Source organism: Triticum dicoccoides, chromosome 2B (assembly GCF_002162155.2).
Source record: "Triticum dicoccoides isolate Atlit2015 ecotype Zavitan chromosome 2B, WEW_v2.0, whole genome shotgun sequence".
Taxonomy (NCBI): domain Eukaryota; kingdom Viridiplantae; phylum Streptophyta; class Magnoliopsida; order Poales; family Poaceae; genus Triticum; species Triticum dicoccoides.
The window spans coordinates 211,101,324-211,127,790 of NC_041383.1; the positions used below are offsets into that span (position 1 = coordinate 211,101,324).

General features: G+C 46.0%; 1 long non-coding RNA gene across 12 annotated transcripts; it reads right to left on the reverse strand.

Annotated features, from left to right (window-relative positions):
- Nucleotides 1-1,099: 1,099 nt before the first annotated feature.
- On the reverse strand, nucleotides 1,100-6,079 carry LOC119363130. Of its 12 annotated transcripts, none has more exons than XR_005173811.1 (6): nucleotides 5,617-6,079; nucleotides 5,433-5,551; nucleotides 5,116-5,250; nucleotides 4,913-5,012; nucleotides 2,577-4,416; nucleotides 1,100-2,480 (listed from the first exon to the last, which is right to left on the reverse strand). It is a non-coding gene; the product is annotated as an uncharacterized LOC119363130 (long non-coding RNA). The 12 variants fall into 12 exon arrangements; XR_005173807.1 differs by having other exon boundaries at nucleotides 1,100-2,681; nucleotides 3,033-4,416; nucleotides 5,617-6,077; XR_005173808.1 differs by having other exon boundaries at nucleotides 1,100-1,622; nucleotides 2,365-4,416; nucleotides 5,617-6,075.
- Between the last annotated feature and the right edge of the window lie 20,388 nt (nucleotides 6,080-26,467).

A 26,467-nucleotide genomic window follows, 5' to 3' on the forward strand; every position in this document is an offset into this window, starting at 1 on the left:
CAAAATCGAGCTAGGTTCAAGCTCTTCTCGGGCTCGGCCGGCGTCTTTTCTCTAAAAAAATGTCAGGCTGAAAGTAACCATATTATACTATATACCATTAATCCAAGTTCTTGTGTGCTTGATTAACTGTCCTAACCCTATTGGCACTCCAAACTCCTTGTCATGTAGGACAGACAAAATGTGCTTCAAGAAAAAAGACCATGGAACATTTAGACCGTAAGGGCCGACAAGAGATGTAGGTAATCCTAAGCGGGATAGTAATAGGACAGCCGCTGGTATAGTTCTACATAAAGATGGAAATCAAAAATGAAACAATCTTTCATTGCTTTTGGCCCTGAACCATCACAATCTTGATGGAAAAAGATGGTGTTAAAGATGCAAATATAACATGATATAAAGGTAAAGAAGCCACACATGTCCTTCTGTCTTGTTTATCGTTCTAAAGGAAAATCAAACTGGCAGCGGCAACCAACAAACTATGAGAAAGTGAAAGGTACATTCTTTATCCAGTTCCCGCACAAATATGATAACCATTTAATGGATGGTTCATCTAAGAACAACAAAAATAAATATCCTAGAACGATACCTCCAGAATGACTCCACAGTTCACATAGGATACAATCTTGCATGAGAAGTAGAGTATTTTTAGTTTCCTCTGATCAAATGTAGGTTCCGAAATGAAAGAAATGAATCTCTAGGTACTTATGTAGTAGATTTATAACACGAGGTCATGTAACAGGCAGAACATAGCATCATGAGAAATAGGAACGAGATCATATCCCAGGCATCAAATTTTTCATACACACAATCGTACCCAACCAATGGGTTTCGCTAACAGGAGAACATAAGAAAGTGTTAGTTAACTTAACAATCACCTGGAAAGTCAGCGGGGCTAGAAACCCGAGAAACTAAATAAGATGGGCATGACTAAAAGCACAATAGCATGGTGCAGGTTCTTGTAGTCACATAGATTGATGGTTCGGTAAGAAATTCTACAAAAACAATTTAGGGAAAATTTAGAAACATAACACATGCACTGGATTTCTCTTGTAAATTTGCATTTTTGCACGGTCCCATGTGGTGAGAACAGCAAAGACAGTTAATGATCAATGAGCACTCCACCTACTTTTGTTCTCAACTCCCGAGTAACCATTAGTCGAGTTGTTTCCTCATAAAACAAGTAGACAGATAAAATATGCGAGATCTATACATTTCATTTGGGTGTGGGTGTGGGCGTGGATGTGTGTGTGGGGGGGTGGCAATTCCATGAAAGGGTGTCGAAGCTATCACACTACAGCTGGATGTTAAACCAGAACAATTACATGAAAGTGTGTCAAAGCTATCACACTGCAACTGGATGCTAAACCAGGAGGAGAGCATGACTATCTGAAGGGGGAAGCTAGAGCTATAAAATATTCATTCTTCTCCTGGACCACAACTTCATCAGATGTCAGCAAGGAGAGTCTGATATGCAAAAGATCTGGTAAGACAATGAATCTGATTAGAACCACAATTTCTAATTGTTTTTGTAAATTCTAATTGCATGCATGCACGGTGCATGATAGCTACAACTTTGCTTTCTTCCCAAATCCATGTGCTTTTTCACCAGCGCTGGCATAAGCCTACAGAGGCAGCGGTTAGTGAAAAACTGTAAGATTGACAGTCTAGCTGAACACTAATTGTTGTATCTAGGAGTACTACAGAAGTAGCAACTTTTAGCCTTCGTTTTGTTTGAAATGGAAACAAGAACCATATACTTATGTGTAAAAACTTTCTCATGTTTCCCAATAGTTCAAAAAAGCTTCAGGAATGTGGTGCAGCTACTAATTAGCATATGTTCGCATGCAAGGAAATTATTTTCATCCAGTATATAGTACAGACACAAGTATTCTATGGAAGCCGTCCAATATACTTCCATATATACTGAGAAGGAAAGACTGTTTAATGTAAAGAAGCATACCTCATTTTTGGTACTCCCTCCATCCGAAAATACTTGTCGGAGAGATGGTTGTATCTAGACATATTTTAGTTTAAGATACATTCATTTTTATTCGACAAGTATTTTCAGATGGAGGGAGTACTAAATACATGATGCATAAGTGGAGCACTGGCAAAAGAAGAAATGAGTAATAATTTAGGGAATAACATGGCAAGAGTAAGCCTTTAGGGGATAACATGGCAAGGACAATACAATCAGGGGAGAAAGCGGTAATGACACTACACATAGTTGAGCATGCAACCTAAAGTATCATAGTTCAGCCACAATTCACAGAAATTGATGTCTAAAAAATAGGAAATAGCATGCTGAAAGTGTAATAATATCCACAGATACATAGTTCAGGCCGCGACCCAAAGCATCCTAACCTTTCAGAGCTATACCAATAGAATACATAGTTTACCGAACTCGTGCATGCTCTCCAACTGCGCGATTGTGGGAGCTACCATGTCGGAATCCTCATTCGCTATGTCATCCTTCTCATCTGCATCACACAACACACGCACGCACAACAACTCAGAATTGTATCACACCAATCTGGAGACGGAACCCCCAAAAAATGAACAGGGAGGGAATACACCATTGAATAGGCTCTTCATGGTCTCGGAGCATCCGTCAACCCCTATTGCTGCCACCCGCTACCGTCTGCCTCATTGCGGCCCTCTACACATATCCATTGGCTTGGCTGCAATGAAATCAGATCATATTTGCACGCACAAAAACATTTGGAGAAAAAACTTTAAATGCCGAGTATTTCCATCTAATAAACATTTTCTGAACAAAAAAGCAACATCTTTCTCCCAAGTCCCAACACAGATTAAGAAGAAGGTTCGCATAAAAAATACGGCAGTAAAGCACATTTTACTTGGAAAAAAATTTATCCTCGATCTCTTTAAAAGATTTTCAGCAATGGAGGTTTCTCTTGTTATAGCCCTAAAAAAGCAAAAATAAGCAAATTTATTTTCTGAATAAAACACACCGAGATAAGATAATCAAAATGAGGCATCATGCCTTAATTTTCTGAATAAAAACACACCGAGATAAGAGAATCGAAATGAGGCATCATGCCTTCAGGAGCCGAGCTCATCGTGAAAATACTCCATTTGCAACCATGTCTTCCCAAACTCATCTAACACTTATGTCCATTGTTGCTCTTCAATGTTCAGATCTCACATCTGATCACTAAATAAATAAACATTCATGAGGTAGTTTCTATCAGATGGGAGAATCAACTAATAAATTTCTTCTCCACTTGTTCCAGTCCCCTATTTACCATCCCTTTCTCTCAAACACGCATGCTGTAATTTTCAACGCAACAACTTTATGGCTTAGGTAGCTAGCCTATCATGCCATCACTGAATTATCAGCTCAAAATCGCAGAAAAATGAAGCATTGTTGATTGTTGTTTTGCCTTCTCAGGAAAGCAAGGTTATGTTGCAGTCGCAAGCTAAGTAACTAACCAGGAACATTAAACTCAATAGAGAAAATAACTCCTATAGACAAAGATGTATGATTTTGCTGTCGAAGGATTACCGGTTTTTTCTGGGGGCCAAGGACGCCATTGATGAAGGTGGCACTCATTGTGGAGGCTGCAGCAAATCCAAATCCGAGGGCCCAAAATGCTGATATGCAAGGAGGATAAATTGTACGTTAGACAGAATCAAAGAACATCAAACGGAGAATCACTTAGAGAAATCTCTCTGAGAAAAAGCATAGGGAACAAAAAGAAACTGAGTGGAAAACAAATGCATCCTTGTTTGCCGTCGAAGAACGCTGCATGCTTCTGCGGCGCCATCATGCCGCAGGCACCCGAATCGTTGCCGTACGCTGACGCATGGCTTGCTTTCCAGCAGGAATCAAGAAGAGAACACCATGTGTTGAGCTTGTACATGGATAAAGAAAGAAGGTAAATTTAAAGTCAGGAAGTAATATTTCAGATAACTACAAATAAGAATCATTCAACAGCTAATTGTGTATCTGTAATACTGCACATGCATGTACTATCCTAGTCCCACAAAGCTCACTCATGTGAACCAAATGGCCGTAAAACAATACAGTTTTGCATAGTAGCTTGGATAAAAGAGAAAAAAACATGTTGCACACGCGTTTCAAAAGGTAAAGCACAAATTATTTGCTTGAATGTTTTGTATTGCATACAGGACTAAACTCGTAGCCTTGAAAGATAACAACTGTTAGCCAGGAAAATCATGAACAGTTACTGATAACATGAAGATCACCACAGAGCCCTTCCCAGTTGGATTTGTCGTCGCTCGGTTGACTGGAGAGGCACCCATTTCCCACCAGTAGCAGCCAGACCTCTCCCCTCCACTTTGTGATTTAAAATTGCGCCAAATGAGCAGAATGAAAGGCACCATAAAATTCACTTCCCGGAGACGCGTTGTTCATGGCCTTCCGTTTCACTTCTTGTGGACAAAATATAAAGAGAAGACTTAGTAATTTACTACCACAAAATCATCAACACGTATATAAAGTATGCATATAGAAATGAGGCAACCATAAACCCACATGTTTGCTTGTAACAAAACATTTACAGAATAGAGCAAAATACATCAGAACAACATGTTGCATCTTGAATAAAATAATTATCTACCAAATGTTCCTAATGGTACTTGAGACGAAAAACATTGGTTACCAAATTAAATGAACATATTAGTGGACAAATGCGCCCATTAATACTATTATAATGTATCTTCCTGTAAATGAACATAAAGATCTGTCTTGAAAGTATTCATATGCATTTTGCTTTATATTATATCTGACTTCATGTCTTCATACATCCATGATTCATGCAAGAAGTGATATATATGTCCCAGTGACAACTATACAGAACAAAGTGATATCACACAGAAGGAGAACAAACAAGGTAATTAGAATTAAAGGTGTCGTTCGGACAACCTATAGGCATAAACAGTTTTTGCTCCTCCTCTTGAATCGCTTCAGATTCATCAATTGATTCGGTGAACCATATGAGATGCTTCCCACACCATGAGCTGGTCTAGTACAGAATTAGTTGAATCAAGAATATAGCAGATATGCAACTATAGTTGGGAGTTGAAGTGAAGCAGGAGTGCATTTGAAAAAAAGAAAGCAAGAAGTACCTTTATACCGAGAGTAAGAAATTGCTGCAGACATGTGGTTGTATCTAAATCAGTGTATCTCAGAGCAGCCTGCAAAACTGACCTGTGTACCATGCAGTGTGATACACCTGAGCATCTTGAATCACCCCAGGATACCTAAAGTGCCATTAAGGGAACACTCAGCGATGGAACAGCAAGTACTAAATGGTCTAATAAGTGACATCCAAATGGAGAGAGAGAGAGAAACATGAGCATGCTTATCGAGCAATGGGAACAAGAAAGGGAACACTTTCTTTAGTAAGTATTTGGCAATGTTTCCCCGAGATGCAAGAAGTTACCTATGCGGGGCTGCATCGAGAAGAAGATATAGGGCTGATCGAATATTTTATCCTCGTTGCTCTAATGCTCTTGTTGGCCTGTCCTGCACGACCTCTCCCTTCCACTCCTCGAGGCGCTCCTGCAGTCAGCGCAACCATCCATGAGACAAGAGGGGGAGAAGAGAGTGAGGAGGTGAAGGCAAACCTGAATCACCTCCTGCTGCTCCGGCCGGCGAGCCTCCTTCAACTGCTGACCCCGACCACATCCGCTGCTCGACCAACCCCGTTGCTTCCACCCAGAGGCGCAGGACTCGCCATCACTTTCTACCTTCTCCCTCCGAACTGGCCGTCGTCGTGGAGCGCCTAAGGGTGGGATCATGCCCAAATCCGCCGCTCCATCAACCCATGCCGCGCCCAAAGACACCGGATTCTCCATGGTGTTTTGCCTCCACCCCGACCCGGCCGCCGCCATGGGGTCAGCCGAGAGGGAGGGAGCCGGCGGTGCGGGGGAGCATAGGAGGTGGCTGAGGCGAGCGGGGTGAGGGGAGGCGACGACGTGGGAGAAGAGATGGGGGAGCCGGGAGGAGACGAGGCGGGGAGGAGAGGGTGTGGCGGCTGTGGACTGGGGGGAGGGGAGGGTTCACGCCCACACCCAAGCCACGGGCTGCACGTCGCACACGCGGCGCGCGAGGAGCCGATTGGGCAAACCCTGGAAAGGCTCACCCAGCCAATAGCCATTCGAAGCAAGCCCACCGGTCATCGGGCGTGGAAAGATATTGCACGGTGAAAGCCGCTGATGACCGGCTGGTGAAAATCCAACGGCCAAAAAATCAAGTTGACCAAATTCGACGGCTGACAAAGCTCCAATCCGGGGGAGCATTCTGGGTGCAGTTGGTTAGGGTTCTTATAGGTTTAAATTTTCATTCTGATCCACTATATGATGAATTGCTATGAGCTGCTTCTGCTGCTGCTATATGATGCATTGCTATGAGCTCCTCCTGTTGCTGCTATATGATGAATTGCTATGAGCTGCTGCTGCTGTATGATGAGTTGCTATGAGCTGCTGCTGCTGCTATATGATGAATTGCTATGAGCTGATGTTGCTGTTATATGATGAGTTGCTATAAGCTGCTCCTGCTGCTACTATATGATGAATTGCTATGAGTTGCTCCTGCTGCTGCTATATGATGAATTGCTATGAACTGCTCCTGTTGCTGCTATATGATGAATTGTTATGAGCTGCTGCTGGTATATGATGAATTGCAGACTGCCGCTGCTGTAAGATGAGTTGCTATGAGCTGCTGCTGCTATATGATGCTTTCAGGTGGTGCTGCTATATGATAATAACCAGCCACTTGGACCATCAAATTTCAATAAATAATTGGTCTTCATTTAAATGTGGGTCATGCGTTCTTCGTTTAAATTAGGCAATGGGATCTCTATGGAAAACATTGACCAAAGTAGATTGTGCCAAGTAGATGGTATATTTGTATTTGCATTTTGAGCAAATAGTGATGGTCTGTTTTCCTATCATATTAATTACTGCACTGGGTTCAATTTGTGATGTTTATAAGTCAAATTAATTTCCATATGGGCAGCAAAATGAAAAAATATAATGCAATCTAGACTTTCCACTGATCATACCAAAGATAAGCTGAAAACGCAATGAAAAGAACTGTTTGGCTTATTACATGGAGCTTATATTCACAGGTGCTTATTTTCTTAGGATAACTCGTAATAATTGTCCCTAAGAAACTTGGCTAATAGAACTGGCATACAAATAACATGTCACAATGATTGCAATGGAGGAGTGACGTACCATAGCACACTGTATAGGCTCATCGCTGCCTTTCTTTTTTTGCGATGTTCCATGAAATTGCCACATACATCTTGTACTTTTTCATATTGTAACCCAATCTGCAAGTTGACAAGGCTAATTTCAGACATCTCTACATGATACTACATTGCATATCCCTTGCGCATATTTAAACCACCAATTAACGATTGTGTGCGTACCATAAACTAGCCATGACTTTGTATGTTGTACCAGCAGGCACTCTAAGGGAGCCTAATGTAGTGCACTGGAATTCCTACATGCCACCTACGATTTTGTGTAATGTACTGCCCATGTTTCTAAATATATGTCTTTGTAGAGATTCCAGTATGGACCACATACAGATGTATATAGATGCATTTGCGAGTGTAGATTCACTCATTTTGCTCCGTATGTAGCCTATAGTGGAATCTCTAGAAAGACTTATATTTAGGAACGGAGGTACGAGGTAGTATCATGTATGACATCTACATATCTAATTTAGCAGCCAGTAGTAGAAATCATTGTCTGCACAAAGGGGTTACTGGTCGAAAATCCTAGCAAAGCACGCAGGCAGGCACAGAACAATACAAGAGATAGAGACGCGCTTACAAGAGCATAGCAATGCCTCAGTCCAGGTTCTTGGTTGGGCAAGTTGTTAGATCCAGAAGAAACGTCGTCCTTGCAGTTTTTCCCAGCTGCATAACAGGTAACAGCAACCGGTTAGTATATTTGAAGTACATCGGACAGGTGATGTTGGACGGGTTTAAAGGTGACAAGTACCTAGGCCGTGGCGGGTGCTTGGCATCTCTCCAGACAGTGGGAATCAGGTTAGAAACGTCAAGGGTGATGACACCATGCTGGCTGTCGGGGTCCCGTAAGGAGATCTAGAACCGCGAGTAGGGTGTTTGTGGAGCGGCTCCGGTAGGGTGGACTACGGTGTGGGCGAAGCGGATCTGTGGCCGTGGACGAGGGCATAGGTGAAGTTGCTCCGGTGGTTGGGTTAAGGATGGTGTCGACGACGCGGATCTGCGGCCGTGGACGGGGCGTCAAAAGCTGCTCTGATGGTTGGGTTAAGGATGGTGTCGATGATGCGGATCTGCGGCCGTGGACGGGGCGTCAGAAGCTGCTCCGGTGGTTGGGTTAAGGGCGGTGTCGACGATGCAGATCTGCAGCCGTGGACGGGGCGTCAGAAGCTGCTCCGGTAGTTTGGATGAGGGTGCGTGGAAGCGGATCTGAGACCGTGGACTTGTGAGTTGGCAAAGAGGCCCTGGTAGGGTTGAGAATGGTATAGGCGAAGCTACTCCGGTAGGGTTGACGATGGTGTCAGCAAAGCGACTCCGATATGGTTGAGGAAGGTGTCGGCGAAGCGGCTCCGGTAGGGTTGAGGAAGGTGTCGGCGAATAGGATCAGAGGTTGTCGACGGGGGCGTCAGTGGGGCGGCTCCGGGGGGTGTGGACGAAGCGTCTCCGGTGGGAAGTACGAATGAGCTGCTACAGATGCGCGGCGGTTGACGAGAGTACTGGCAAAGTAGATCCGGTGCAGTGGACAAGGCCGATACTGAATGGGCTGTGGTACAGTGGTGGATGAGCAGTCTACTTGTTTCTAGGGGAGGTGGGAGGGGTAGATGCGGCCACAGAAGCAGATCCAGCGAGGTGGACGCCGCTGGCAGTGAATGGGCTATGGTACTCCAGTGGATGAGCAGTCTAGGGTTTCGAGAGGGGAGGGGAGAAAGGGCGATGAAGTACGGAGGCGTGATGTAAGATGCTCTGGTGCTATGGAGTTAGTCGTTGTTGCGGGACGGGGAGAGGAAATGGGGTTTCCGTGTAGTGGGGGGAACCGGAAGTTATCAAAGGAGCCCCGACCTATCATGTAGATGAGGGCAGTATTGTAACTGTTGGTCTCCGTGCACCAAGGACAAAGGGGGGATTTCGCATGCTAAAGACTAAGGTGGCGGAAATTTTAGAAGGAGGCGGGAGATTTTGCCGCCCGCAGGATCGTTCGTATCCAATTTCAACTAACTTTAGACCGTGCTAGAGGGAAGGTCATGCTAGACTGTGTACACGGGGCATGCGTCAGCAGTTAATAACTGGTGTGAAGTCCACACCCAAAAAAAGACAATAACTCGGGATGATGCACCGATAACTTGGACGTTCACACGGGCGCGGCCAATCATACGGGTGTAGTGGCGCGTTCACAAAAAAATGGATCAAACGCTCAGCCTATGTATTTCTCGTGTAAATAGATAATTTAGTGCCATTGGTTATTTACTTTAAACATAATGCATTGATGTGTTAGTGTAGAGGCGCACAAAAAGAAATGGATATTGTAGTCAGCTACTTAAAAGTGTTACCTCATATAATTACATAGCCTCCATTTCATAAATTGCATACCCGTTGAATTCATATATGAATATTACATATATTACTTCAAAATATAAACTTAAATCATCCAAGACTAATGAATTTGAATGCAAGAGTAACAATGATGCATGACATGATAGCTACATTGGTTTTTTGAAGAAACATCACTGTAACTTTGGCATGCACAACTGAAAAGGTTTATTTAAATAGAAAAAAATGTGATATGTGAGTGTCCAATCTTTATAGCGTTGAATCGATATTGTACCTTTGGCCACGATACGAAGTAGATATGGACTAATGTTCAAGCGATGCATGTCCACGATCGCTACATAGTGATACGTGAATGAATTATGCAATCTCTCTCACACGCATACATATCTCATTTCCCTGTGGGCATCGGAATCACACACACGCACTTCATGTATTTCTCTCCCTCTGTCAGGGTAAAATTCGTCTTTCTACCCCGTCCTACAAGTCTCTCACACAGAAACACACACGCTCTCTATGTCTAACACGCCCACCCCTTTAATTCCGCCCACCCACATCCACTAATGTCTCAAAGTATAATAATGTATCTCACACATATGCTATCTACCTATCCCTTAATATAGCTAGATATGTGTCACACAAACTCCTTCTCCCTACTAGCAAGATGCCCATGCGTTGCACGAAAGATCAAGATGCATTTGTATGAGAAGTTTATCTTGTGGGAGAAAAGGATGAACGAGGGAATGCCTTATTTGCAAATATGGAGAGGGGTGTGGGTATCTTTTTGCTAAATGGCCATAGTTTCCTTCCTATCCGTCGGATATAAATCAGATGGCCTATATTGCAGGATGGCAGGAACACCATCATCACCAAGTCTATTTTTTTATAAGAGTAGAGATGTGTGAGTGTCACTGCCCCCCCCCCCCACACACACACACTTCCCAACACCAAAGGAGTAGGGTGACACCTCGATCTTGATACTAATCTATCGAATGGCTTCTCTCTCAAACATACACACACACACACACACTACCTGGCACCGAAGGAGTAGGGTGGCACATCGATCTTGATAGTAATCTATCTACTCCTCTTTCAAACACACACACACACACACACACACACTCGCTAGTTGTGCCTCTGTGCCTACCGCACACACTCTCGATACGTCTTTCTCCCCCTCCCAAGAATGACAGCAGAAGGGTGACAACTCGATCTGATCATAATCTATCAATTGGTTTCTCTCTCAAACATTGTGTCTCGGTGCCTCGCTCGGTAGCCCCCTCAATATGTAGACTTCTCGCGCGTGCACAACTGTAGTGACGATGACGATGAACCCAGCGTGCCTTGTTTTTACCGGCCTCATGTGATAGTTTTCACCCTGTTTTCTGTTAATTAACAAGGCAACCTTTTCTTTGTTACTACTAGTGAATCTAAAATCATTCGGGGCAGACATAAAATATATCACTTCAACCCAATTATCGCAGCAACTATTTTAAAAGAAATTAGCTAGTTGCCCGTGTGTTCCACGGAACATCAAGATGCATTTGTATGAGTAGTTTATCTTGTGAGAGAAAAGGTTGAACGAGGGAAGGCCTTATTTGCGAATGTGGACAGATGTGTGGGTATATTTTTGCAAAATTGCCATAGTTTCTTTCCTATCCGTTAGATATAAATCCAACGGCCTATATTGCAGGATGGCACGCACACCATCATCACCAACTCTGTTTTCTACTCCCTCCGTCCGAAAATACTTGTCATCAAAATGGATAAAAAGAGATGTATCTAAAACTAAAATACGTCTAGATACATTTCCTTTTATCCATTTTGATGACAAGTATTTGCGGACGGAGGGAGTATTTGTCATTTTAGAGATTTCAACAAGTGACTATGACCGGACCTTACCAACATACTCAAAAAAGTAGTCCATAATTTTAATGTTACCCTCTTTTCTTGGCGGTGCAATGCCATCTAGATACCTCATAAATAAATCAAGGACAAATCTGACCCCTTCCTGAAAAGACATACGGAGCAAAATGAGTGAATCTACACTCTAAAATATGTCTACATACACATCCATATGTGGTAGTCCATTTGAAATCTGAAAAAGACAAATATTTAGGAACGAATGGAGATATATAAGATAGACAGTGATGGAGATATATCTCCAGCATGGTCTACAACAAAAATGTGCTGGGCTGGTTAGCGCCGGATGCTCGCAACGCGATGACATGAGTTCGAATTCTGTCTTTTAACTTTAGATTTTTATATTTTATATTACTCTACTTATTTAATATGTACTTCTTTCGCTACTGTACTGACAGTGGAACCCACATAGTACTTAGAATACAAGATTAAGGATGGACTTGTTTCTTTTTAACTTTCTGTACGAAGTTGTAGCCACCCTGCAAGTCACGTGTACACTATACATGCAATTAACTTTTTATAGAGGGACAATCATACATGCAATTAACTCAAATGGATTGGATGCCACTCTATTATTTCCAGCATAAAGAGCATCTCCAACGGCAGTCGGAAAATTTCCTCACGCTTCCTTCCGCGGAGGACGACATCAAACGCCAGCGGCATAGATTTTTACAACTCTAACCAACCAGATGAAATTCGTGCAAACACAGACTGATTTCATATAAGAATGAAGGATTTCGTATAAAAAAGTTGGATCTTCATATAAACATGATGGATTTCATTACATTTACATGAACTAAGAGGTGCCAATCCGACTCTCTTATATAATTAATACTCCCTCCGTCCGAAAATACTTGTCCTAGAAATGGATGTATCTAGACTAATTTTAGTTCTAAATAGCCGCCCGCGGATCCCTTTGTCTTCCTCGTGTCCATTAGACACTTGCGGGGTCGACGAAGGTCCTCGGAAGAGACGAAGCATCAAAGAAACCACCTGAATCCGCGGTCGTCACCTCGGCGGTGGCCTTCATGGGTCCCAAGTGGCGGCGGCCTCCCGTGTTCTACTTCTCCTCGATGATGGAGGCGGACACGGAGAAGCTGGCCACCGACTCGTCGCTCTCCACGCACCCGGCTTCTGTCTCTGCCTGCATGGCGCTGCCGCAGGCACGGGAAGCGCGCCCACAGACATGGGAGGCGCGGCCACAGCAGACACTGGTGGCGCGGTACGACGCGGCAGCGACGGCGCCCGTACCGGCATGCTCGCTGCCGTGCCTCCTTGGAGCAACTCGCCACTCCTCATTGACCTGAACTGGAGCGGCGAGTTGCTGAACCACGCGCCTGCTTGGGGCGGCAACTGGCTCCGTCGGTCCAAGCGAGGTTGGTGAAGCACCGAGCGGCCTCGCCCGTATCCAGAGGGCTCGGCGGGCCACCCAGCCGGGTAATATGCCGGAGAACGGCTCATCGGAAGCCATCGGAAGAGTGGAGAAAATGCTGAAGGAGGAGATGGGGGAGTGGCGGAGGGGTGCGATTCTTGCTTGCTGTCTGTCTGGCCTCGTGTAAATAGAGGGCAGACGATAGGAGCTTGTCCAGCGTCTGGCCTCGTTTAAACTGAGGGCGGACGGGAGGAGCTCGGCCGGTGTTGTGTTTAATTCCGGCCCGCTCATGAACGAACGTGTGGCCGGAGTAGGCTTCTCGGTTTGCATGCGGGTTTAACGGAGGGGTTTAATGGAGGCGCCGGGCATGCAGCGGGCGGTGCAGTACTATTCGATTTGGCAGCAGTAATGAGCCGTCAAATCACAAAGGCCCTCGCCTCTCATGAAACCGACCGAGCTAGACTGCCCCGCCCTCTAGCCTTTTAAAAAATGTATATACTCCACTTTTATACAGTAGTAGTATCGATGGATGCGCCATGGAGCAAAACTTGAAACAAAAAAAGGTGGTACATATAGAGAGCGCTCGTCGCCAAATTATGCATATAGTACTATTAAAAAGGCTTGTCACAATAATGGTGTCCAGCATAAGTGCACAACCCACCCCTCAAATAAAACTAAGCACCCTGGAATTCTTTGACAAAACTAAGCACCCTGAAATTATTTGACAACTAAAATGCTGGCTATATGATGTTGGCCATATATATTGTACGTATATAATGTCAAGAAATGAGTGGTAGTACTATACCAACTAAAAGATGAAATGTAAGAAATACTAGTATGTACGTACTGACGAGTTAAAGTAACGAGAAGAAACATAACATAGTTCTGCTGGGGGCTCAGCACAACACACCCCTCAAATTAAATTAACCACACCTGAAATTAAACTTTGCAACTATTCCGGTAGACACTACATTAGAAGTTTAGAACCACCATGAGCATCGACATTGCCACCTTACTCGGAGTCGTCGTCCACGTCCTCGACTTCGTCCTTGTCCCTTTTCCTCTTGGCGGATACTTCTTTGCTTGAACTGCACACTTGGATGTTGCTCTTCATCCAACCCTCATAGATATTGAAGCAAAGGTAGCCATCCATTGCAGCATAGTGGATGTGGTCTATATCTAGTACATTCCGCTGCCATGCATAATGATGAAATGTGTATGGAGGTTTCTCCAGTTTACCGTACGAAGGATGAACCATGGCTCCTGCCAGGGTCATCATTGAAGGCTGACGAGAGGACACCAGCCGATTCTTCTGGAGGTCGAAGGTGTTGCCTACAACGAGGCCTATCCAACCCAGGACTTCTGTGTCATTACCAAAGTCTACAGTAACGAATTTGACTAGGTTGCTCTTGAGGAAGTCCTTAAAATCCAGGCATTCAACGTCGGCATGGCATATGTGGTAGACCAAGCATAAGTCATGCACGCAAACCTAGATCCCGGTGGGCTTCTTCCTCTCTTCGTCCTTTAGATCCTTCTCTCATCCTAGGACTATGGTGTACTCAACATCTAGCCTAGCGACCCACTCATCATCTGAGTCTTCGAACATGCGTTTGAAGCGAGAAAGGCATCCTTTCATCGTCGCAGAAGAACGGGTGTAGATGACGTCGAACTCATCGTCGGTGATGGTTCTAACCTTGTACTCACCGCCAATCGTGGAGATTTGGGATGCCATGGATTTGTGAGGAGGGTTAGGATTAGTGGAACTGTCGTAGTGTGAATGGACGGGACGACTAGGAGCGAACCGCTATAGTATTAAAGGACGTGCGGGGACGACTAGGAGCGAACTGCCAGCGTGCGAACGGCAGGGTAGTGGCTTTCCATTCTCCCATGATACGGGCTTCCGAGAGCCCTTGGATATGAGATCGAACGGTTGCATGGCACGATTCTAGACCTATGGGTGAATATCCTATCCTGGAGGGTTATTCTGCAAATTTTCAGCAACTTAGCATGCGACCGTTTGATCTCAGATCCAAGGGCTGCCAGCAGCCCGTATCATGGTCGCGCCTACCACGACCGTCGCGTCGCTCGCATGGTCGCGCCCTTGGAGATTTAACATGGTGCGTTAGGCTATCTGATGTTGGCATGTCATACATAGTCATCACTTAGTCACTCATACTACAACAAGGTTAGCTATAAGGTTGGCTATAAGTGTATTTTTTTACTCCTCTCTATCTCTTTCTTCATACTCCCTCCGTCCCATAATATAAGAACATTTTTGACACTAGTTTAGTGCCAAAAATGTTCTTATATTATGGGACACAGGGAGTACTAGTATTTATTGCATTTGCCAAGGAGTGACCTCTTCCAATGAAATGGTGTGCTTATTAGTTTTTTGTTGCTAAGTTTGCTTCATTTAATTAGCTATAGACTCAAAATTGTCTTTTCACCTAGGTACATGCAATTAGCACCGTTTCTTCCTTGGGTCACCAAACTAGTCTCTCTCTTCTTGATTAACTTGCCACATCAGACTTTATGCCTATGTAGAAAGCTTAGCACATGTAGGAGCAAGTAAGTACAATAGTGCGCTTTACATGGCATTTTTGCATATGTGGAGGAAAGAGAGGCAAGGAAAAAATGGAGAAGTGGGCTCTTATGCAAGAGCCAGCCTCTACTACATGGTGGAGCATTGGGAGAGGCACCTGTATGAAGGTGGTCAGGAATCGGGAGACTCACGCCGGTCGTAGCGCCGCAGTTAAAATGATAATGGCAAGTCAAATCACGGGGCCCCACCTGTCCAGCAGTAACTCGATGTCAAATCACACAGCCCTACCTTTGCACCAGCCTACTCCCTCGTCTTCTCGCATCTCTGTCGAACCGACTAGGCGGAACTGCCCCGCCTACCGCATAGGAAAAGCCCGCGCAGTATACTCCCTCCGTCTAGGTGACCAAGGCGGAGAGGAAAATGAGAGAACTTAATGTTTAGGGAGTATTTGATAAGGCTAGTTGTAATGGTACTCCCTTCTTTCCGGTTTATAAGGCTCAATTTAAAAATCTCACCAACCAAGGTAAATGGTGAGTGGTGGAATACTTTTTGTAGTTTGCAAAAGCACCTAATTAATGCTCCTGTTTTTCTCAAAATATTATGTTTACCAATGCATTAATTGCAATGCATGCATGCATAAAGTACATGCATTGGTCAATTTTCTCTCAATACTTGCATGCAATGATTTAATGCACCTTGGAATCTGAACATGTGATGGGAAACAACCAAATTGAGCCTTATAAAATGGAAAAACTAAAATTTTGAGATAAAAACTATAAACCGGAAAGGAGGGAGTACTAGCCTTAGCAATTTTGATGAGGTGTCATAGAATTAAATGAAGAAAGAGATAGAGTTGAGTACTATGTGTCATACATGGCAATAAATAAAGTACTACATGATACTAATATATGATACATGGCGCAGGAGTACTAAGTATTATTAATACAGTTTTGCTAGAACTCATCTAGATGAGATATAATTTGGTCTCATTCATCTTTTATAGCCATTGGATGTGATGTTATAAGATGCGTGTGTGCTGACGTGGGTTGTATTTGTTCTTGTGCAACGAACTGGCCACTGCATGTCATGTTTGATAGTCTTAAGTCATTAAAAGCATACAAGCCCCACATCTCTTATTGGTTGATTCCTCTATTTATGTCAAAAAATAAGAAACAACGTGAGAGTTAATGCACCACGCCTATGTGTTTACTATTTGGTTTTTGTAAGATGACTTGATACTCACCTAGACGGAGGGAGTATTCGATTTGACAGCGGGCGGCGCAGTTCCCGATACGGCTTTAATGTAGACGAGGGAGGGAGTAGCGGTTCCTGATATGTTGAACGGCCAATGCATCCTCCTTCAATTAATGCATGAGGGAAGTAATGGGAGGATGTCCAGGAAAAGAGGTTGCACGATGTGAATGCAACGCAGTTTGCCCTTATTGCCCTCATATAAAGGCGCCCCTCCATTCCAATGCATCTACCACATCGTACGCACCTAAGCATTTGCCTAAGGCACCTACACTAAGCGCAAAAGAGCTCACTCCAGACCCGTGGCGGCGATGCGCGTGAGTGGCCAGCGGCTGCGCCAGATGGTCCACGACACCGGCCTGCGGCATGGCGTCGACGATCGTCTCCACACGGTGTTGGAGACCGGCTGGTGGATGGCCGCCGTTGACGCCAACTACGACTCTCAGTCGGACCAGATGATCGTTGCCACTAGCAACAAGTTCACCGTCCTCAAGAAGCTCGCGGACGAAATCGCCGTACTGCTCCAGCCCGCATGCCCAGGATCCTCATTGCCTGCCACCCTAATTGGCCTCCATGGCCGGAACCTCTTTCAAGCACTGGTGGCCCTGCGACTGCCCGCTAACGCCATGAAGAATGTCCACCTGGAGGTCGCGCTCGCCGCGAGGCGCCTCACCCTGCAAGAATTCGTCGACCTACACATCCATGTGTATGAGCAAATCGTATACATAGGTATCTACAAGGCTAGTGAGGACGCTACGACATTGGCCTTCCTCAACCGACTGGAAGCCTTGGATGCCTTTGCTGAGAAGCACCTCGACCTCGCCACAAAAGCCGCCGCTCCTTAGCCGCCGGTTGGTGGCTCGGTGCACTAAGTTGAGGAGGAGTAGATCGTACGTTCATGGATCCATCTTTCTTCTTGCCTTCTGTAACCACCACTGCGACCACATCATCGTGGCCTTAATTCTTATTGTGCTATTGCATTCTTGTTCTAGTCAATACCGACATGTGCAATCGTTTTGCTTAATTATATGCATCACTGTAACTAGTACTCCATCCGTCAATTTATAAGTTGTGCTTACCTTTTCCATCAACTTCGTGCAACGCGCGGGCATCTTGCTAGAAACACTAGAATATGTCTATATAATCCGTATGTGATAGTCCATTTGAAATCTCAAAAAAGACAAATATTTAGTTACGGAGGGAGTAATATATTAGGAGTATATCAAAACAATAGTGATTTCTTTCAAGTTTGTGAACAAATACTACTATTCTACTACTTTGGATCCATCGCAACGCACGGGCACATTGCTAGTAAAAGGAAAAGGCCTGCGGCGTTCGCGTCGCACCCCTACACACCCGGGAATCGGGAGTCCTCCACGGCCCGTCCCGCATGACACATAGCTTAGGGAAGGAGTGTTGCCTAGCATTTTCACTTTCATGTGGGACCGCCGTTGAGCAAACCGACACCTCGCCCGCCGCCGGGTTGGAAAACAGAAACGAGGGGAAGATCTAGCTATAGCACGGAAGCCAAGAAATTTGGTGTCAGATGGGGCTCGTTGATAGAGTAGGAGCATTCCGTACTAGTACTACTCGTACTAGTACCAAGTTTGTACTCCTAACTATATTACTAGTACTACCACTATACAACTAGTAGGTACGTGCACGGCACAACATCGTAGGAACAAAAAATGGGAAGATCTTGTTTTGGGTGATTTATCTTTTTTTCAATCAACATAGTATGAATAATATGATGTGGGGGCACCCATGAAGCTTATGTGGCTTGGTTGCATGGCTACGAAAGGTTAGAGAAAAATAAATAGATAATGTGTTTAGAGTGCACTCCACTAAATAGATATACTTTGGATCCATTGCAACGGACCGGCACATCTATATCTATACCCCCTAAATAGTGTGTGAAAAACTTTGAAAGTTGGTCGTTGGATGAAGCCAATCCGACGGTACAAAGATGGAAAATCCGAGCACTACTGGCCGTTGGATATCATCCACCAGATTCTGCCACATGTATAATCTAGAAGACTCCATGGTTGAACTTAATTCATGACTAACTTTGCCACAACTAAACTTAGGCAAAGTTATTAGTTCTTCAAAATGAGATCCACAAGTTGGCAAGCCTAAGGGAATCTTGCCACATTTTTTGTGTGTATGTCATGTGGGGCCTTAGTGTGGCTTGCCTAAGGTGTGGCTTGAACCAAACACTCACCTAAGTTAATCAAACTTTCCTAACCTTACATTCCACCAGATTTTGCCACAGGTCGGGGGACGTGTGTTGTCATGGGTTCGAGCGGCGTCGTGGGAATCGCATGTGGTTGTGGTAGAAACTTGATGCTCGCTGCATTTTAGGTGGACCACATGTCATGCACACAAAGGCAGAGGGGCGGTGCGGCCGAGAGGGGTGAGGCACATGTCGGGGGGCGTGGTGCCGTGGGTTGGAGAGGCATCGTGGGAATCGCAAGATGAAATGTGATAGTCACCATAGTTGAACTTCCATGGACAAGCTATCATGTCTATGGACACATGCACTGCATACCGATCATTGGAAGGAGTAGCAGAGAAAGCTATATATGCGGATAAATAGTTCCTTATAGTCAAGCGGACCCACGCTACTACTCTGTTCCAAAGACATGCACACCATCGAAATAGTCCATCTATATCATATACACTGAGAGGGAATAATTTTTTTTACAAGAGAGGAAATAGTTCATCCATCCATAATGCCCTCCTACTGGTGCAGCCTTTTCTTCTTCTTCTTCTTCTTCTTCTTCTTCTTCTTCTTCTTCTTCTTCTTCTTCTTCTTCTTCTTCTTCTTCTTCTTCTTCTTCTTCTTCTTCTTCTTCTTCTTCTTCTTCTTCTTCTTCTTCTTCTTCTTCTTCTTCTTCTTCTTCTTCTTGTTCTCATTCTCCGTGGGAGACGGCTTCACAACAAGCTCTTTGGACCTTGCAGCTATCTCGAAACTCACACGGGCATCGAGGGCAGCATATTTTATCCGCTCGTGCGTCAAGGGATAATTCTCCCATCTAGACGACCTTAATGCCACCGTCTTGTCACCCTTTTGAAGATTTGTACCGAGCACAAATTTTGTTACGTCGAATAGGGATGGTGTCTGTTTATCACAATCTTCTAGAGGAATTTTGATTCTGGTTTGTAGGTCAGCGATGCTTTTCAAATCAAGGTTGTACGGCTCCAGCTTCTGTTTGTCCCATTCGATGGCTGCCCCACAGAAGTATACGTCCTCCCGATACAAGAAATCGTGAAGCTCACCTGGTATGGAGGGCGAGTGTATGATGTGGTACACCAAAACATCATCTTCGAGGCACAGCTGAAGGATGGCGGCGCGCTGGATCTTCCCAGGGGCACGCTCCGTGTACTCTGCATCAAGACCGATGACCCTCGTCTCTACCTTTTCGAGGGTGTTGGATACATTGTTGATCCACTGCCGAACAACCCTTGGGTGGACGGTGATGGTGGCAACTATGCGCATCGAGCCTTCGACGAGGACATGTTCGACGCTAAAAACCTGCATCTCGATCTCTTTCGCCATTTGGAACCGCTGGAACGGAGGGCTATGGTTTGGAGAATTAGGATTAGATGTCTAGTCTAACTAAAGTAGTAGATGATTATTTAAAGAGGTTAAAACAATGTGAATGTAGTGGGGTTTGGATGCAAGTGAAGACGAAGGGGAGGTGAAGAAGCCGAGGAGAATCAGTTCCCGATGGAGAAGTAAATGGGAGAAGTGGCATGCAGGCAGTTGATTAGATGGCTAGGTAGACTAAACGAAAAGGCTATGCGGGTAGACTGATGAGTCGTACCTGTTCGTGTACGTGCCCATCCTTCCTGATAGGTGGAACCTATGCAAACAGATAAAAAATGTGTCCTAGCTTTTTTTTGAGCGCGTGAGTGGGAGACACAACATTCTCTGGTTAAGGAATACTCCCTCCGTTTAGGTGAGTATAAGTCACCTTATGAAAATCAGGTTTTCCCAAAACCTTTAGGCGTGGAGCATTAACTTCCTGCTCGATCCCCTCCCAGCCTCATTAGCCAGCGTTCTCTTCCTCTGCTGTCGCGTTCTACCTTTCCATTTTTCCTCTTGTCAAGTGTGGAACAATCTGCATGCCGTCCTTGATGCACCAGAATGACCACTGCATGCATCGCGGCAGGGCATTGATTGGGTATGCACGAGAATTTGGTTCTGCTTGCAATATGGATGATACCTGAACGATGAAGTGAACAGGCATGCTAGCACGGGAAACCTATTTCGGCTATACAATACTGGAGTACTCATGTTCCTACTAGTAGTAGTAGTAGTAGTAGTAGTACAACTGTGATACACATGATGGTCAAAATACTATTCATCCGATCCTCACAGTGAAGTGACAACACCCTGCGCCTGACACTAGTCCAGGCGGCGTGTTTGGGTTACCAAAGCCAGCCTCACCCTATGCACTGTGCAGTATGTCACCGCCGTTGTACATCACATTGGCGCCTCGCCTCGTCTCCCTCTCCGCTCCCATAGCACCACTCCATATCCATCTCCTTCTCCGTCTCCGCCTCCATCTCACTGTGCCCCATGTACCGTCGCCTCACTCGCTGAGGGAGTCCTAGATAAGGGGGTATCCGGACAGCCGTATTATATGTTTTGGCCGGACTGTTGGACTATGAAGATACAAGATTGAAGACTTCGTCCCGTGTCCAGATGGGACTCTCCTTGGCGTGGAAGGCAAGCTTGGCGATTCGGATGTAGATCTCCTTCTCTATAAACCGACTCTGTGTAACCCTAGCCCCTCCGGTGTCTATATAAACCGGAGGGTTTAGTCCGCAGGACACAACAACAACAATCATACCATAGGCTAGCTTCTAGGGTTTAGCCTCTCTGATCTTGTGGTAGATCAACTCTTGTAATACTCATATCGTCAAGATCAATCAAGTAGGAAGTAGGGTATTACCTCCATCGAGAGGGCCCGAACCTGGGTAAACATCGTGTCCCCAGTCTCCTGTTACCATTAGCCTTAGATGCACAGTTCGGGACCCCCTACCCGAGATCTGCCGGTTTTGACACCGACATTGGTGCTTTCATTGAAAGTTCCTCTGTGTCGTCGCTGTAAGGCTCAATGGCTTCGCCAACCTTCAACAACTCCGTCCAGGGTGAGACTTTTCTCCCCGGACAGATTTTTGTGTTCGGCGGCTTCGCACTGCGGGCCAACTCGCTTGGCCATCTAGAGGAGATCGACAGCTACGCCCATGGTCATCAGGTCAGGTTTGGGAACCTAAACTACACTCCTGATATCCATGGAGACTTGATCCTCGACGAATTCGAGCCCATGTCAGGAGCGCCGAACGATCACGACGTGCATGACCTAGATATGCCGTCGAACAGTATTCCGAACATCACGCCTGCTACAGCTCCAGACTTTGTTCCAGAGCAGGTCGTGCCTTCCAAGGACGGGTGGATGGACCCCGCCCCGGAGGCCGCACACTCATCGGCGTTGGAGCCCAACACAGAGTCCTCTCCTAAAGAAATCAGTATCTCTGGACCCCCGGACTTGTCTCCGGCCGTGTGTTCCGGACCGCGCGCATTCGTGCCCATCGAATCTAATTGGGCTCCGGTTATGGAGTTCACCGCCGCGGATATCTTTCAGCACTCACCCTTCGGAGATGTGCTAAATTCATTAAGGTTTCTCTCTCTCTATCAGGAGATTCCTGGCCGAACTATGTTTGGCTTGAGTGGGAAGCAGGTGACGACGAAATTCGTCACCCACCCACCACCCACTTCATAGCAACGGTCGATGACTTGACCGACATGCTTAACTTCAACTCTGAAGACATCGACGGTATAGACGACGATGCGGGAGAAGAACAGGAACCACCGCCCATAGGGCGCTGGACTGCCACCTCTTCATATGATATATACATGGTGGATACTCCCAAAGGAAACAATGGCGATGAGGCAATAGGAGATAACTCCTCGGGGAAGAAATCAAAGCATGGGAGTCATCGGCGCCGCTCCAAGCCCTTCCACAGCAATACCGGCACCGAAGAAGAAAATAATCCAGATGGCGCCAAAGAGGGATACAATCCTGATCAGCCTACCATCGAGCAGGCCGAACAGAAACACGGGCAGGTCAGCCCAGACGAACAGGTGACGGACGAATACTTGGAGGACAATAACTATATGCCTCCCTCCGAAGACGAGGCAAGCCTCGATGACGATGAATTCAGCGTACCAGAGGATCCCATAGAGTAGGAGCGCTTGAAGTGCCGGCTTATAGCCACTGCAAGAAGACTGAAAAAGAAGCAGCAGCAGCTCCAAGCTCATCAAGATCTGCTCGCAGATAGGCGGACTAAGGCCCGGGCAGCTGAGGAATACGGACTCGAGCGCCGAACAAAATACTACTCGAAGCGCAGGCTACTACCTCAATTCGAGGAGGCGGAACTAAAAACCAAACGCATGCCTACACCCTGCCGACAGCACACTGCGGCAAGGGGCTACGTGCAAGACCAGCATTACATACCAAACAACAACATAGCAAGCACCCTGGGCACATCAGCAGCCAAAAATAGAGTTCGCAAACCTTGGTGCCACAAATATAAGTGTCACAAGGCAAATAATGACGCCCAGGAAACGACAGTCAACACAGGAGCCCGTAGTCCTCAACCCGTTCATCGGGAGAAGAGACTTCAAAATCATAATTCGGGCCCCTCCAGCCTGAACCGCATACTTGACCGCCCATGTCAAATTCATGGTAACCCCGGAGCGGCAGCCAATCATACAAATAGAGAATGTTGGGTCTTTAAACAGATCGGCAGGCCGACGCTGGAAATAGCATGAAGAGGTCCCAGGGCAAGAAGCCCGGATTATCAAGCCTAAGGATCGATCACTCGAGGATCAAAACCACTAAAAAACTCATTTTGGAGTGTCATAACTAGGCATGAAGGCCACTTAGGCCCCGCCACTCTGGAGATGGTCTTCGGATCGCCAAAAATTGCCATACCAAAGAACTAACTTTCAGCATTACACCTTTAGGCAGTAGCTATTCAGCAACACCAGGATACACTGCGACTCGACGCATTATCACCCAATGCCCATGACAGTCTTAAAAAACCAGACCCACATGATGTAGTCACAATCGCGGGCAAGACCGAGCTTCACCTCGGCGCCGAAGAGTATTCGGCCATTTTATTAACAGAAGCAGCGAGTCACGGTTTTTTTCGAACCTTGATTCGACAGTCGAACTCCCGGACACCGATAAAGGAGTCCAAACTACTTCATCATATCCTAGCCCGATCATGGCTCATATAGATCCTTCGGCATAACCTGGATGGGCCACATCCCACGGCTCAGCCGCTGCTCACGCATGCCTTTAGCATTATTTGCAGGTTCACCTTTGCGCATAACGGGCCGGCGACTTGGAATCAGCTCGGACGCACACAGGGGGAACCTTCACCCCACCCGAATACAATTCAGATATTACTCCGGACCCACGCACAGCTCCCTACCGCCCGGTCCCAACAGGTTCTGCCGTCATGCCTCTCTTTTATAACATGCACTGTACTCATACGCATAGACGTATTACTTAAATACAACATGTAGAGTCATTTGACACTTATCTTCTATTATTTCTCAAAGAGATTTTGTCATAACGGCATCTGAACATCGTGTCATGCCTTATAACGCCAGGGGCTTCATTGCACCCACACTATGGCAACAAAGTCCGACCACCTTCTTGTTGGAGATCGTTGCAGAAAATAAAAAAATTCTACGCATCACCAAGATCAATCTATGGAGTCATCTAGCAACGAGAGAGATAGGAGTGCATCTACATACCCTTGTAGATCGCGAGCGGAAGCTTTCAACAGAACGGGGTTGATGGAGTTGTACTCGTTATGATCCAAATCACTGATGATCCTAGCGCCGAACGGACGGCACCTCCGCGTTCAACACACGTATAGAGCGGAGACGTCTCACCGCCTTGATCCAGCAAGGAGGAGGGAGAGGTTGAGGAAGAAAGCTCCAGCAGCAGCACGACGGCGTGGTGGTGATGGAGAGGCAGCACTCCGGCAGGGCTTCGCCAAGCTTCTGTGGAGGAGGAGAGGTGTTGGGGAGGGCAGGGGCTGCGCCTTGGAGGTGTGTGTGCAGTCCTCCCCTCGCCCCTCTATTTATAGGGGGAGGAGGAAGGGGGCTGTCCCCCTCTAGATGAGATCTAGAGGGGGGGGCGGCGGCCAAGGGGGGGGGGACTTGCCCCCCAAGCAAGGGGGGCGCCCCCTTTAGGGTTTCCCCCCCAACCCTAGGCGCATGGGCCCAAGGGGGGGTGCGCCCAGCCCTCTAAGGGCTGGTTCCCTTCCCACTATGGCCCATGTGGGCCTCCGCGAGAGGTGGCCCCTCCCGGTGGACCCCCGGAACCCTTCCGATGGCCCCGATACAATACCGGTATGCCCCCGAACTTTTCCGGTGACCGTATTACAACTTCCCATATATAAATCTTCACCTCCGGACCATTCCGGAACTCCTCGTGACATCCGAGATCTCATCCGGGACTCCGAACAACATTCGGTAATCACATACAAGTCTTCCTAATAACCCTAGCGTCATCGAACCTTAAGTGTGTAGACCCTACGGGTTCGGGAATCACGCAGACATGACCGAGACAGCTCTCCGGTCAATAACCAACAGCAGGATCTGGGTACCCATGTTGGCTCCCACATGTTCCACGATGATCTCATCGGATGAACCACGATGTCGAGGATTCAAGTAATCCCGTATACAATTCCCTTTGTCAATCGGTACGTTACTTGCCCAAGATTCGATCGTCGGTATCCCAATACCTCGTTCAATCTCGTTACCGGCAAGTCACTTTACTCGGTACGTAATGCATGATCCCGTGACCAACCACTTGGTCACATTGAGATCATTATGATGATGCATTACCGAGTGGGCCCAGAGATACCTCTCCGTCGTACGGAGTGACAAATCCCAGTCTCGATTCGTGTCAACCCAACAGACACTTTCGGAGATACCTGTAGTGTACCTTTATAGTCACCCAGTTACGTTGTGATGTTTGGTACACCCAAAGCACTCCTACGGTATCCGGGAGTTACACAATCTTATGGTCTAAGAAACTGATACTTGACATTAGAAAAGCTTTAGCAAACGAACTACATGATCTTGTGCTATGCTTAGGATTCGGTCTTGTCCATCACATCATTCTCCTAATGATGTGATCCCATTATCAATGACATCCAATGTCCATAGTCAGGAAACCATGACTATCTATTGATCAACGAGCTAGTTAACTAGAGGCTCACTAGGGACATGTTGTGGTCTATGTATTCACACATGTATCACTATTTCCGGTTAATACAATTATAGCATGAAGAATAGACAATTATCATGAATAAGGAAATATAATAATAATCATTTTATTATTGCCTCTAGGGAATATTTCCAACAGTCTCCCACTTGCACTAGAGTCAATAATCTAGTTACACTTTGATGAATCGAACACCCATAGAGTTCTGGTGTTGATCATGTTTTGCTCACGGAAGAGGATTAGTCAACGGATCTACGACATTCAGACCCATATGCACTTTGCAAATATCTATGTCTCCATCTTGAACATTTTCATGAATGGAGTTGAAGCGACGCTTGATGTGCCTGGTCTTCTTGTGAAACCTGGGCTCCTTGGCAAGGGCAATAGCTCCAGTGTTGTCATGGAAGAGAGTGATCGGCCCCGACGCATTGAGAATAACTGCTAGGTCGGTGATGAACTCCTTCATCCAGATTGCTTCATG